The sequence below is a fragment of the Melozone crissalis genome, unplaced genomic scaffold (assembly GCF_028551555.1).
Source record: "Melozone crissalis strain CALT ecotype California unplaced genomic scaffold, PUWL_Pcris_2 ptg000029l_1, whole genome shotgun sequence".
In the NCBI taxonomy this organism is placed as follows: Eukaryota; Metazoa; Chordata; class Aves; order Passeriformes; family Passerellidae; genus Melozone; species Melozone crissalis.
This window is the reverse complement of record NW_026535807.1, coordinates 21,481,062-21,496,658: the sequence shown is the minus strand read 5'-3', so window position 1 is coordinate 21,496,658 and position 15,597 is coordinate 21,481,062. Positions and strand designations below refer to the sequence as shown.

The 15,597-nt window shown below is 47.4% G+C and overlaps 1 protein-coding gene across 1 annotated transcript in view; it reads right to left on the bottom strand.

The window, feature by feature from the left end:
• The window catches only part of FBLN2 (fibulin 2), a 94,144-nt gene extending 79,002 nt beyond the window's left edge, over nucleotides 1-15,142 (bottom strand). The window contains exon 1 of the mRNA XM_054280914.1: nucleotides 15,029-15,142. The gene's annotated coding sequence lies outside the window, so the exon portion shown is untranslated. The remainder of the gene's footprint in view (nucleotides 1-15,028) is intronic.
• Between the last annotated feature and the right edge of the window lie 455 nt (nucleotides 15,143-15,597).

The window sequence follows — 15,597 nt, the reverse complement described above, 5'->3', positions numbered from 1 at the left end:
TCTCAACCTCCATGGACTGCAGACAAGAACATATCTGGAGTATGGACTGGACGTACCATGAGGCATATTGCCAATTATAAATTAATAAAATCCAGAAAAAGCAACAGTGATCATTCCCTGGGAACAGTTGCCTCTCACATGGTGACAAAAAAAAGTCCATATCAAAGTTGTTATATATTGCAATTAAATTCTTCAGCTAAAACAAAACTTGGTTAAAATGTTTTCATTGAAATGTTGGTTACCACAGGCATTAAACAAATGGAAATCAAAACCTACCCATCTGTTGAGCACTTTGAAAAGTTTTAATGCAAAAAAAAAAGTGCTGGAAAGAAACCTTCAATTCTTCCTCATGAATGAAAGTAAATCCCTGTAAATGAAGCTGCATCTATCATGCTGCTAATCAGTCAGCAGCCACAAATGCAATCCATCAATCCCAACTGTTCCTGCACACACTCTCCATAAAAGATAATGGAATTAATTTGTTTTGGTGGGTACCAAGCTGAAAAGGAAAGAAGCCTGCTCTGCTATTCCATCTCGGAGCCCATCATGCAGAGACAACAACAATTCCAGGCGGAGCTTACAGAAGTCACACGAGCATGGCCCCATCTTCCACCTCAGGCTTATCCTGCACTTTTGCCTGCAGCACACATGGAATCCTGTATCCTGACTCCCCTCCTTTCATAGGGAACAGATCCAAACTGTCCAGGGGGTAACCTTAATCTGCAGAATAATTTCCTGGAGATAGGAGCACGGGTTTTTCCTGTTTCTGCACAGAACCCCAAGCTGGCACACTCAGTGATAGTTTGCCAAGCGCCCAAATGCACTGGGACAGATTCTGCCATCAGATGCACACATGCACTTCTTGTGTTCAGAACAACTTGTGGTTCTGTACCATATTCAGTCTACAAACCAGAATGAGATTAGGAAAGCAACTCTTACTTATTTTGTAAATTACACGTAAGATTTTCTAATACACCACAGGAAGTTACAGTGATCTGCTGGGTAAGCTTGCAACCCAGACTCTTGAATACTTTAATTTACTGATCATCACCCAATACAAGTAAACCCATGATCACTTGCAACCACAGGTGGAATATTCAAAACAGAAATCCCAGCAAACCAGATTATACAGCATTAACAAAAAATGCTGACTGAATAAGTGTATATGTTACCTTATAGACACACACATAATTTAAACAAGAATACTTTTTTTCCTTTATCATCATCTTGGTTTTGTTGAACACACTGACAAAACAGTAAATTCAATCTGATTCTCATCACAGCAAACAATACTCCAGCTAAAGTGGTATTGAGTACTACAAACAATTTGTTTGGTCTTGGCACATTAAAATACATATTTATGTTTTGGTCAATGATCTTTTGGAAGGGAAGGAAACTATTTTATTTTCCAGCTGAGGAAATCCTCTAACTGTAAAGATAATTAATACAAGGGGAAGTAAATAATTAGTACAAAAGAAGAGGAAGAATGAGTTTGTAGTCCCCCCTTCCACATTAGTTATGTACAGTCCAGCACATGACTGAGAAGGAAAATTAGGATGGAAAAGTTACTAACATGAGAGATGAAATGAAATTTCCCAAGAGTAGAGAATATTCAGTATTTTAAACAACGAAAGGAGGACAAAAGCCCCACCGAGGAAAGCAGAGGGGGTGCAGTGGGAGGAATTTCAGCTGTGCAGAGTCCCCTGCCAGTGCTCCCCGAGCTCTCTGAGGCGAGAGGCACCTGCAGGCCCCTTCCTGGGGCACGGCCCTGCCTTACCCGCCTGATGGAAACGCTCTGGCAGCCCAGCCAGACGTGCACACCCAGCTGGCTGAGCTGGAGCCGCCACGGGGGAGATTCCCACCGGGTTTCAGTAATAAACCGTACACCGAATTGGAAAGCTCAGTTCTGAAAGCAAGGGGCCGATACCACGGTCCTGGGTATCCCAAGTAAAAAGAACAAGAACAGAACAAAGAGGTCTGTGAGTTTAAGTTCTCAGAAGATCACTGGTGCTGTTTAACATCAGTTTGCTAGAAGTCACCTCGCCAATGAGGTTCTCTACAATCAGTGGAGGGCTGGGTAATTCTCCAGAGGGCAATTAATAAACTGCTTGGGATGGATGCATTGCCCCTTTGCTCTGAGCTTTACCACAAAATTCCAGGCTGGTTTGGGCTGGAAAGGACCTTAAAGATAACCCAGTTCCACCTTCCACTACCCCAGGTTGCTCCAAGCCCTGTCCAGCCTGGCCTTGACACTTCCAGGGATGGGAAGCCCACAGCTGTGCACCATACAGTGACTATACAAGATTTACATGATATATACCTTATTAATTTTGGGTGGATAAAGCTGCAGAGCCTGTGATTTTTCACTTTGCAAAGCAGGACTCTATGGGCAATATGAACAAAGCTTACAGAATTGTAAGGAACAGAAATAAACTGAAGGGGATATTCCTTCACCAAATGTGGACCACAACACTGCAGAGGCCAGGGAGGAGAAAGCAATCATTCCCCTGGAGGTCAACCGGGATAATCCCAGCAGAGCTCTGAAAAAAATGATGGACTCCATCACTCCAGCAGTTCCTGGTCATCCAGAGGAATGAAGAAGGAAAATGGTGCAACACCCCACAACTCTGCCAATCCTCTGTTTCACCTACAAGACAAACTTCTATGAGGGGTGCGAGGTGTGCATCCAGATGGAGGTGCTCCTCTCAGTAATGTGGGGGTGGCCACATTACACATGGGCACGATAAGGACTGTCAGGATCTGGATTTTCATTGTTTCCATGCTCGTCTCAGAGAGCCAAACCTCTATAAATCAAACAATATATAAAAATAATGTGCTCTTGTTATACACAGTACACGCTGACCGCTCACACCCTGACCACTGCCTCCCAGGGCCTGATAAAGGAGATTTCCTGTTTGGGATGTTTCACCAAGAACAGTGTTCACCTTTAAAATAATATTAAGCAGTACCTTTCCACATTACCTTCCAATCTGTACCACCATCTCAGCCCACAGGCACTGTTCTTCCTTCAGCAGGAGATTTCGAGTTGTTTGACTTTATCTTGTTTACTTTACACAAATGCTATTCCTTTCTTACAGATGGGTATGATCTGGTGAAGACCTGGAACATTTTATCCCATAGCAAAACTCATTCAAAAGTACCATCTGTTCTTCCTGCAGGGGCACAGTAATGCCAGAAATTGTTTAACATTCCATAAATTCAGACCATAGAATGGATAGCTCATAGTTAAAGTGAAGCAAGGCATCATTTGAAACCCGATGACAGACATTTTGCTGGGGTTTTGCCTCAAAAATAGTATCCAATGTACTATTTTTGGTTTGCTTTTAAAACTTCACATTGGACATTAAGCAGCAAAGGTGGGTCACAACGTGACCTTAGCGTCTAGCTGAATCCCCACTTCCAGCATGGTCCTGGCTAATAACTTCAGGGAGAAAGAGACTTGGGAGTGGGCCACTGGGTTATAACAAATTCGCTGCAACACCAAATTCTGCTCTCCTTGCCCCTGGCGTGTGTCTGCTGTAGCTGCAGGAGACACTTCCTAAGAGAACAGAATTCAATCTTCAAGTTTAAGAGCCATTAAAATATGTTCTATTTTACAGATACTGCACTTACTGCCCTCACACACAGCTCTACACTCTGCCTTTCACTGACTGGTAAGAAACCCCATGTTCATAATGGTATGAATTGCTGCTTGCCATTCCTTTCCACACCCCAATGCTACAATACTTAATCAATAAAAAGGCTGGACATGAAGTCCTGCTATGAGTATGCACCATCTGAGTCAACAGTGAAACAGCCTCCATTTGCCATTCATACAAGAAAACCACAGACTAAAGAAGGGGGAAAAGGAGAATTACAGCAAAAAAAACCCAAAAAAACAAACCCAAAACACACACACAAAAGGAATCAGCAGTGTTTAACTGGAAACAAAGGGCTCTGCAGAATGCTGTCCCCAGAGTGGGACACCGTGGCCCCGTGCCCGGCTCCTGGGGTTTGCTGTCCCCTGTCCCCTGTCCCCCTCAGCTGTGGGAGCCGGGCTCCAGCACACAGCTCACCCTGCTTGGAGCAGGAACCAGCACGGACCGTCCCAGGGACACAAACCAGCCCACAGCCCTTGCACGCTCCCAGGGACAGCAATGGTCCTCTCAAAACTCTGTTATTGCAGCCCAGAAAGTTGTCATTTCAAACCCTTTATGTAAGTGTATACAACCATTGCCGTGTCTCTAGGAAGCTCTCACACCGCTATAATAAAATCCACAGAAGCAAAAAGCACAATTTTAGCCCAGCCATTCCTAATCCTAGAGACAATGCCTATATTTTTCCATCACATCAGATCCTGGATGGTGGGGGAAGGGCAGGAGTGTGAGGAGACGGGGGAAATGCAACTTGAGAAGTGGTAAGTGTGTCAAAATCTAAATTACTGGGAGATATTTTGCAGCACAATTCTCCTTTATGCCTGTGCAGCTCGGTTCATATGGCTCACATTCAGCCTGTCACAGTGAATCACTGCTACTCCTTCACTAACATTAACAAAAACAAACCTAACTTTTCGCTCCAGCCTGTGAGGTAAAACTTTGAATTCCCAGTCAAAAGGCCAGAAGTGGCATTAAAAATAATTGTTTTTGTAAGAAGCTCGTTTTGAGGAGAAAACAGAAAAAAAGCCCATGAAGATCTGACTAATAGCACAAACACATGTGTTGCTTATGGAGAATTTTGCAAAAGAGCAAAAAGCTTTGTCCACGAGCAGCAAAGACCCAGCTTTAGCAGCCTTAACTAACAAAGCAAACCCGCCCCTCTGTACTTAAGTCTTTAAACTGCATCAAACTGGAGATATTTAGCAACAGCTTTAGAGCCTACAGAACAGTTAAAAAGTAAATCTGGAAAACAAAGTACAAAAACCAAAGTGAAACTCAGCCAGACACAAGCTCTGCAACTAGCAGGACGCAAGGCACAAAGCAAAGCCAGCACTCAAACAAAGTTATTCTACACTTCTCCCAGCAAATTTGCAACAAATGTCCAGTTAGGAAAGACTTCTGCTGACCTGTGTGTATGAGCAGCAGTGCAGATGTGGCGAGTTCTCCTGTCACCTTTTGTTCCCAGCCATGTCAGCTGTGCTCTGCTCCAAGTGCTGCTCACACTCCCAAATCCCCTTTTCCAGCTCTATCTTAGGAACTGCCCAGATTTTGTAGTGTAATCTGAGCAGGGAAGTACCATGTGCCTATGATATGGTTAATTCACTTTTTACCCCCTGCAATGCTTAAGGAAGCTGCCTCACATTTCAAAGCTGAGCCTAGGGCTGCCTGACCCAGGTGAAGCCAGGGCAGCACTGGGGCTGCCTCCTCCACCCCAACGGGGCCCTAAAATAGCTAATTTCCCCCTGCCAGAGCCCAGGGGGGACTGAGGGGCTGCTGAGGCCCTTGTCTCCCTTCCCCTGGGTGCCTGGTGCAGCAGAGACTGCAGTCCCAGCACAGAGGGCACTCCTTGCTGAGGGCCAGCACCATCCCCAAGGCCAAGGCTGGACACTGAGGCAGCTCTGGTGAGGCCCCTCGAGACCCAGCAAAGCCCTGGGCATCTGGTCTGGGATCTTTGGCAATGAAGATGTTGCACATGTTGGGATGGAAGAGTCCCATCTGATCCTCTCCAGGGTTGCCATCAGCTAAGCAATTAACAGCGTCCAAAAACCACTACTTTATCAATTAACTCTTCTGTTAATATTCTTCTATTGTTATTGATCTACTTCTGGTTTGAATTTGCAATTGCCATCATGCTTGACAAGAACACTACTCTGAGAGGAGGAGGAAATGCCTCTTCTTCCCAAATTGTGCACAGGGGAGAGTTACCCCCGCTGTGGAGCTGCCAAGCATGAATGCACCAGAGAAGGTGCAGAGGGAGAATAGTCCCCAAGTCCTGTCCCTGCTGCTGCTCCAGCCCCAGCCCCACACTGAGGTCCAACCCCAGGGATAACAACCAGCACCAGCCTGGTGCAGGCATTTCCTGCGTGTTTGCTCAGAGAAGGGTGAAGTGCAAACTGACACGGGCTGTGCTCTTGCCCAGCTTTTGTGCAAGCAGATTCCATGTAATCCCAAAGTCAACATGGTCAATGGCCCAACCACTGCTAAATCAGGTCAGGGAGGCCGAGGCAGTCCCACTTGGCAAGGGGAAGCAAGGTCTCTGTTCCTCTCTCCACCAGCCCTGGGCAAATGGGGGAGCAGACAGAGCTGCTTTTCAACAGCCAAGAGAGGGCCCCTAAAAGAGATTAAAGGGAAGAAACAGTCAGGGATCCTGGAAGAGGAAAGATGTAAGACAAAAAGATGGCAGAAAACAGAAAACCTTTAGGGGATCTTTTAACTCTTGGCCAGAAGGCAGGAAAGCAATTTCATGTAAAGAACCTGCTTTTTAAATCCTTGCCCTGATATTTAACATCTGCAAATACCTTGTGTGGGATTTCTAACAACTGCATTCTTCATCTTCGAGCTTTCCTGTCTTCAAGCTCTTGACCTGTGCTCTAAAGCAAAGGTGAGAGCTCCATCTTCCCTATTGCATAATTTACTAAACCCAGTTATGTTTGAAATTAGCATGTTGGTAAGGTAAAACTTGGAATAATGTAATGGACTATTTCACAGAAAAATATTTATTCTTCAAGGATGAATTCAACATCTGAGCTTAGAAGTTTGATCTCGACTGGGGTGACAATTGCTTACAAAACAAAAGCAACAAAAAGGAAGTGAAGTGACCTCAAAGGTTAGGAATGGAGCCAACAGTTGTCTCTGTCGATGGCTGTGTTTATAGCACAGTGTCATGGAATGGTTTGAGTTGGAAGAGACCTTAAAGCTCATCTTTTTCCACCCCCTGCCCTGGCAGGGACACCTCCCACTGTCCCAGGGCGCTCCAAGTGTCCAGCCTGGCCTTGGGCACTGCCAGGGTGTAGGGGCAGCCACAGCTGCTCTGGGCACCTGTGCCAGGGCCTGGCTGTGAGGAACCCCGAGCCCCAGGCAGCCCCTGCCCTGTGCCCAGCAGCACTCCCTGCTCCTCACCACCACCCTGGGGTGCCCCAGCCCTGACTGGTGAGGGTGGCCCCGGTTTCTGTGCCCCCCAGCCCTCCGGGTGAGGCCACGCAGGGCCGCAGGGCCAGGGCAGGGCACAGCTCCAGCCAGCTCTTCACTGCCTAATTCCATTAGCCTGCAGAACAGGCTGTAATTTGCTGAAATGATGATTAATCAAACCTTATTTTTCTCTAAAGCAGCTAATGAACAGCCAATTAAGTATCTCAGTAACTCTCAAATAACAAAGGAATACTGATGGAGTGACAACTACCAGCTATTTAACAGCACGGGCCCAGCAGTGAAAGCCAGCCTGGCTGGAAGGGCAGGAGGTGTGGGACCACCACAAGGCCCCAAAGCCACCTTTCCCTCCCACTTCAATCACCACCATCCCCCCGACCCCACTGCGTGCTCCCAGGCCTTGTGCCCACTGCTGGGGAGGGACAGGGAGCCCTTGGGGTGCCACAGAGCAAGGGGGCTGGGGATGGGGTGCCAGGGGACAGGGTGGCCAGGGGACAGACAGGGTGCCAGGGGACCCCAGAGCACCCCCACATCGAGCTGGAGGCGCTGGGCACCCAGGGCCTGCCAGCTCCGCCCGTCTCGTGGTTCAGTTCACATCCTTTGCAGACTCCAAACAAATCCATGAGTGCTTTGTTTTGATCATATCAATCAGGGTAAGATTAAGATACATAAACACAGCGCGGTTACCCGAAAAGCAAGGAATGACACTTTAAAAAGAATACATAATCTTTGTTTTTTGAAGTATTTCTTCAGTGGGAATTGTGTTGGAGCAAAGAATGCAAAACCTAGAAGCTTCCAAGAAGGGGGTCATGTGAAATTACTCTATTTCAAAATTTTTCCAAATCACTAACATTTTGACTCTGAATGTATTTGTAAGAATCTGCCAAAAAAACATCAAACCAGTCAATTTTTTCTGCAGTTCGTAACTGTGTCCTTTTTTCCCAGGTCTTAAAAAATGTTTTTGTAGAGAACTTATGTCATTTCTGTAGAAATTTCTGCAATCCACAATGACATTGCATATTTTTTTCAAGTAAAAACAAGCCTCCCAATAAAGAACAAAGAACATCCTTTGTTTCAGACGAAGAATTTCAGGAGAAACCACAAAATGTTCAAGCAAAACATTAAACATTTGATTTTCCACCCATTTTGCCAACAGTCTAAGTTTTCCCATACTTCTAATATCAGTGTCACTGAGGAGGGGAGGGGATGGGAGGCAGGTCAGATGGACGACAGTCACTCTGCAACTTAAGACCTGGTAATTAAACAAAGATGAAAATAGGATGTTTTGCAGAAAGCATTTATCTTCTTTCACTTAGCTTTTCTTTTTAATGAGGAAACAAGACCTGCTTGATTTACCCATCAGGAAAAAACAGCATTGAGGGAAGACTGGAAGTTGTTACTCGAGTTGCTAGAGAAATCCTCAGCTCTGCTCCTGAGAACACCCAACTGCAGCCGCCTTAGTCACCAATGTGAGAGTCCTGCCCTTTGTTAAGGCCCAAACATTACTCATGGCAGATGTTATTTAGGCTCTTTAAACGAGTTTTTGAAAAGCAGGCTTAAAATCAAATGGAAACATTTAATTTTGAACCCATTGGAGATTATGTGAAACACACACACGCTTGCCTGACACACTCCGCTGCCTGTTTTCACAGAATGGTTTGGGTTGGAAGGGACCTGAAGATCACCCAGATCCAACACAATTATTGAGTTCCAATTCCCAGTTAGTGGGGGTTTTTCCCAGTGCAAAGCCATCCCCCAGCTGTGACACCAACATGGAACTTTGTGCGGCTGCATGTCGGAGCGCCACAGTGCCCAGCACTGCACAAAGACACAATTTACACAATTTAAGTGCTATTTACACCCTCAGAGACAAGCAACCCCCAACCACAGAAACATAACCAAGAATTACATACATGAGCTGTCTGGGGTAGGCATATGCTTCATCTTCATGGCAAACATCATAACATGCTGATTTATTTTTTAAATTGTTACAGAAAGAGAGATTTTAGTAAATTTAAGTAAACCCCAGTGAGTTTCTTTCACTTTACTCTATTTAAATGCAGGAATAGAAGTGATGCACTCAAGTTAACCTGTTTGCCCAGACTGGAGAGACATTATTAAATGTTCTTTTACACATCCTAAATATTCAGACACTTGCAGCACCCCAGGGCATAGTGTGCTATGTCAACACGTTGAGAAGAATACAAACATCTTAATAAAAGCGAGGAGAGATTGCTTATCGTGCACTCTTGCTGTTAACATCTGCATTTTACAAAAGCTCACAAATTATTACACACACTTTCCACAGGACATATCCTCCTGGATATGCAGGCAGCCATGCCAGGAACCAAACAGCATGTCAGAAAGCAGACTGCATTTTTGGTTTTGCTCTAAAGGCAAATGAGTGTTTCTGAGCATTCTGCAGCTCTCCTGAGCAGAGCCATTTACTCTGCTTCACCAGCTCAGAAGTGAGCGGTAAATCCCCCAAACCAATCTGCTCTGTATCACATTATATCCTTCCCAAACAGCCATCCAAGTGTTATACATTAATCATGCCCAAGATCCTACATTCAGGATCATCAGACTGGATGTTGTATGGACTGCAGGACAGAGCTCCACGCGTGAGCAGATGAGATCGGAACAGGACGTGCCGTGCCACCAGACGTGAGTGTCCTGCTTATGGAAACTGAATAAATAAAAAGTTGGCCTCCAAAGAGCTGGCAGAGCCTCTGGGCAGGCTCAGCAGCTCAGCTCCTTCAGGTGGATGGAGGAACAGCCTCTCTCAGTCCTCGCTGATTCACGTCAGGAAAAAAAGAGACAGCACCAAAAGGCAGCAGGATTATCTTCAATAGTCTAATTAGTGGCTCGAGATAATCCACTTGGCTTTGTCCAAAGCAAATTAGGGAGTGCTGGAGGGAACTGTGCAGAGGCAGAGGCCAGCAGGGCGGGCTGGCAGTGGTCAGTGGGCGCAGGGCTCTGCACCAGCTGCCCACCCTGACCCTGGGCCAGCAGAGCTGCTGCCATCTTCTCTGCCAACTCCACTCTGAGCCGCTTAGCAAAGCAAAACTAGATCAAAAATAAAACAAAATTGGGCTTTGCTATCAAAACTAAAATCTGGCAGCCTGTTCCCATGCAAAATCCCTCACAAGCGATACATTTGTGGAGGACAGCTGGAATAAATCCATGACATTTAATGACATACTAAAAGCAAACCTTGAACAAACAACTTTAAATCATTTGAAATACTACTGTGAGTAGATGAAACTCTGCAGCACTCACATGTTACAATAATTAATCATTTCTAAACAGTAGAGTTTAATTATTTTTTAAAAAATCTTTTGCAGAAGTGGGTGTTTTTCCCCATTCCAGACATATATTTAAGTAACACTCTCGTGTGAAAAGGTTTCACTTCAGAGTTTTAAATGCATTCTCTCATTCTGATGTGATTCATGACACCAGCAAAAGAATTTTTCCAGCTTTCACCTTAATTTTTTTTATAAGTAACCTCACCTCCAAAGCGAGAACATAACATGGAAAAGCAGCAATCCTAGAAGTTTTTTCTATAAAACACTTCAAATATGATTGCCACAGAAACTGAGACAACACATTGCCTTATAAACTTAAATGGGAATTCAGATCCCATAGGCATCCCCTAACCCCCATGCATATGCAGCATCATCCTAAAAGGTTCACAAATGCTCGGGCAGAAGAACAGGTCTGCCATTACCTGGGTTAAAGAGCTGTTCGCTGATGCCCTGAAGGACTTCAGCTGGCCCACCCCGAGCACCAGGGACCTGTGGAATTTCCCATGAGATGGGGGCAGGCACCAAGCTGAGATGATTTAGGACAGCACAAACAGTGCAAGGGGCACATCTCAAGCAGCTGCTGGCCAGAGAGCCCAGCCCTCATTCAGTGAAGCCGGGGACACACAGACGGTGTCTCTGGCCCTGGCCACAGCAGGAGCTGGCTGAGGACCAGCAGCTGGCTGGTAGTCCCCCACCATACGTCTGGCAGGAGGGACAGAGGGAACATTCACTGTGCTAGTGCAGACTCAGCTACTTCAAGTCAAAAACAAAGGTGGTTTGAGCTAACCTGGCTGGATTTGCAGTGAGGTGGATTAAGAACACCCATAAGACCCCTTCTGCAAGCCCCGGTGGGGATATAATCTTTGCTGGTTGTATTTTCTGTTTCCAAAATGTCATGTATGCCTGCCCCAGGATTTGCTTTTTCTCTCTCCCTCTCTCCATCAGCAGTCTAGACAAAACTGCATTAAGATCCTTTCTTGACTTATGTGTACAGGTGTAAGGGGTTAGCAGTTACTAAAAGGTTTTCTGGATACAGGAAAAAATGAGCTCCTTGTCTCTGAGGTATTCTCAGTGAATAGAGTCAGGAGCAAAAACTAGAACTGAACTAAAAGAAGTTTCCTGCCAAGGATCACAAAAAAAAAAAAAAAAAATTCCTACCAAAATAGGCAGAAATTCTGCGAAGTGTGGAGGGGCACTTCCTCAGCCTTCATGTCACAGAAAGAGCAGGAGGGACCTGCTGGGGTGCCTGAGCCCAGCCCATGGCAGCTGGCTGTCCATCTGTCTGTCCGTGCAGCTGTGCCAGGGACCCACAGAGCGCTCCTGGCACCGGGCTGGGCACGCCCTGCCTGCCTTCATTCATAAAAACCAGCCCAGGCTGGGAAAGCCCAGGCTCCAGTGCACCCAGCAGTAAATGCCAGCGACATCTCTGCTCACACACACTGCCCTGGCCTCTCTGCACGCTGCAGCCAGTGATCAGTGACAGGGCTGAAACCTCTCCCTGCCTCTGCTCCAACCCACAGAGCTTGTTAGCAAACAAGACAGACAGGAATGCATGCCTGCCGTAATGCAAAGCAAGGGATGCAATTAACACAGCTTCATTTTCATGAATAATGGGCTAGGTTTGTAATGCACTAGAAGGAAAACGTAGCCCAAATTGTCTGGTCTTGCTCTGGCCATGTTCAACAGGAGGAGGAGTGGCCAGGCCATAAGTGAGCTGCATTTCTTCGTACCTAAGCTTGTTTTGACTGTTTGATTTCCAACAGAAAGACCACAATAACATAAGCAGGGGAGAACAAAGCGCTTTTTGGAAAGCCCTTTTCCAAGTCTCTTCTGTTTAACTCCTGATCTCTATGAACATGGAATTGGAAAGGACTTCTTGGGATATTAAATACAGGCCCCTGTTATTAAAGGCAACATGTCACTTCCAGCAGAAAGAAAAGTTAATGTTATGCCAATGAGCTGGAAGGAAATCCAAATTTCTAATGCATGAGAATGGGGGGAAAAGCTAAACAAAAGTGAATGCATGAGCCCATATCACAAGATCAGAGCCTTATTCTAAACATATGGGCTGGTGGCACATCGAAGAGGAGATAAGAGGCACAATAATTAAGAGTCATGGTTCTTTCTGTCACTAGGGATCTGCATGCAACTAAGAAAAACACCTCAGCACACTCAGCCCTGGGACCGAGGAGGAAGGAGAGCTCCCAGGGCACTGTGAGGCCACCTGAGATCACAGTGGCCCCCAGGTCAAAGGCCCATGGCACAGGCAGGCAGGTCTGCTTTCCTCTGCTGAACAGCCAGAAGGCAGCTGGAGGAAAGTGTGTGCCCACTGCAAGTCTTTCAGCAGCCACCAGAATCTCTGCAGAATGTAAGAGACACTTCTGGTTTTGGCAGAAGCAGCTAAATCCCACCTTGCACCCACAAACTACGGGAAGAAACTCCCAGGCATGGAAGCGTTTCCAAAGAACAGCTTGAAAGGGAAGAGCAATCCTGCAAAGATTTCTCATCTCCCTGGATAAAGGAAAGAGAGCAGCGGAGAGAGGCGAGGTTGGCAGGAGGCTTGGTTTGGTTGACATGGGGACACAGGGACGATGGGGAGGGACAGCCAAGGTCCCTTCCTTCCCCACAGTCTCCCTGCAGCCTGAGAGCAACAGGAGCCCTCAGAGCTTCCAGTACACACAAAAAAGGCACAAAATCACAGTGTGGAAGCAGCCTGGAGAAGGCCTGCAGCCACTCTGCTCCTGCAAATCCAGAGGAAGGGATGTCCCGCAGTGCTGGAGAGGTTCTGGCAGCGTGGCAGCCCCAGCAGTGTCCCCTCCTGGAACTGAGGAACTGTCCAGCAAAGCAGTTTCCAAGCAGTCCAGCACCAGGCCTCCATCCCAGCCGGGGACAGATGCTCACATGCAGAAGGTGCCACTCCCTGACTGTGCTGCTGTTCCCCTGCCATCACCACCGAGCCCCAGGAGCAGCCTGGGGGGCTCCATCTCACACACCTGCAGCAGCGACTCAGCAGCACTCTGTGAGGCTCCCTGGCAGCTCATGAGCCTCTTCCAGTGCGATCCAGCTGATCCTCAGCCACACTGGCCCCCAGCCCCCAGAGTTGGGGGTTGCTGTTGCCCTCCCACTGCTCATGCCTGAGAGGGACAGAAAGAGCTTTGTTTGGAATGTCATCTTTAATGCCACCCAGCACTGCGGGGGACTCTCTGCCCAACATCACCTCTCAGAGGCCACCTACACTCAGTGCACAAAACTGCAGAGCACCATTTCTTCCACCTTCGAGCAGATCAGAGAAATTTAGAAGCGTATAATATCACATGATTATCTAATGCAACTGGGAAGGTATTAAAATGGATGGATGGAAAGCAAAGAGAGATCTCTTCAGTCACAAAAACTGACTTAAACTAGAAGAAAACCATTTTACCTGGTATTTATATACACTGCAAGGCTACTGTTTACTCATTATTTATTCCACTATCACTTGCAGAATGGCCTGATGCAGTGTGCTCAGACCAGCAGCCCCACAAAAGTGGGGTACCTGAGGAACTCTCAGAGCTCCGTGGCTTTGCCATCAGTTTCTTGTCTTTAATGGAAAAGTTAAAGCTCCAGGCTCCACACTGAACTCAATAAACCCTGCTCAGAGCACTGCCTTCATGACAGAATACATTGATGCAATTAAAATAACATTGCTCTTGAAGAGTAAGGCAGCACCGGGAAAGCTTTGCCAACAAAGCAATGCCAATTAAGAGTGTGATTTTTGGAAGATATTTTTAGGCCAACATCAGCCCTATTAATGCTGGTATAACTGTCTTCAAAGTGATTTTGAAGGTCCAGCTGACGCCACTCGGGAGAAGAACTAGTTAAAAGACTAGGGTTTGGCCTCTATAGGCTCCATTCTGTCATTAGGGGAAAATCTTTCATAATAAAACTAATTTCATCCATTCCACTAATAAGGGGGGTTTACGTCCAAAATCTTCTCAGACAATTTTACACCCATTAACTGTATAGCACGACCTGTAGTTTTTGTTGTTAAATGACGTAAGCTACAAGTAAAGACACATTTATGGGATGTATCCATAGCTTCCATTTGCATCTGAAAGGACCAGGATGCCTAAAGCAAGAATGTGTGATGAGGAGCAGGAGGAAAGGAGAGAACCGGGGTGCTGATGATCTGTTAGAAAACCACACAACCTCCAAACACCGCCCCTCTGCTCATCGCCTATAGGTGCAAAGAAACCAACTCGACGCTAATATAACTTGGCAATAACGGCGACTTTCCTTTCCAAAGAAAACCAAAGGCTGCGAGAGAAAATTCGATACCAGCGGGGCACACACCAGCTCCAAGGCCCTTCCTGCAGGTGTTACGGACCGTGTGCCCAAACCCTCCTGCTCTGACCTCATCCTGGGGCGGCTCGGCTCGGGAGGACCGCCGGGCTGCTGCTGCAGGCTGCGGGCGATAGGGGAGGAGATAAGGCGAGGGGAGGCTGGCTGGGGCTCAGCCCTGCACGCACACAGCGGTTCTGCGGCTCGGCTTCCCCTGACCCCACGAGCCTGGAGCCCCAGGCTTCCCCGGCACATCCCTGCCCTGTCCCGCACAGCCCCCGGCCCGTCTGAGCGCCGCTCACTGCACAAATCCGAGCGTACCAGCGAGAGCAGGCACAGAGCGCTTTTCTCAGCTCTGCCATCTACCTTCTCCTCTTCCTCTCGCACTCCCCATTGGTTTTCGCTGGGCTCAGGAGCCTGCCCGGCTCGGCGAACGCGTTTGAGGAGCCATGCGGGCAGCTCTCCCCCAGCGCCAAATGACATTTGCTGTGCAAACACTCCCCCCGCCCCGCGGGCCGCTCTCGCCTCCACCCAGCGAGTTGTTTTCAATAAACCGACAGCTCCGAAACATCCACAGCAACTTTTTTTTTCCTTTGAAAAACTGCCGCTTTCAAACCAACAGGGGAAAAAAAAAAAAAGAAAGAAAAGAAAAAAGAAAGAGGGGAACAGCACAAGGAAATATCCGCGCATTTGTCCCGGGAAGGGCTCTGGGTGAGGGGCTGCAGCGGGCTCGGGAGCGCCCGGGCTCCGCGCCCCGCACTTACCGGGCCGGGCCGGGCCGTGCCGCTCGCTCGCTCGGCGGGGAAGGGGCCGCGGGACCCCGGGGCCGGAGGGAGGGGCCGGAAAGCGGCGCCGGGGCCGAGCGGCGCCGGGGTTTGTCCAACCTGACA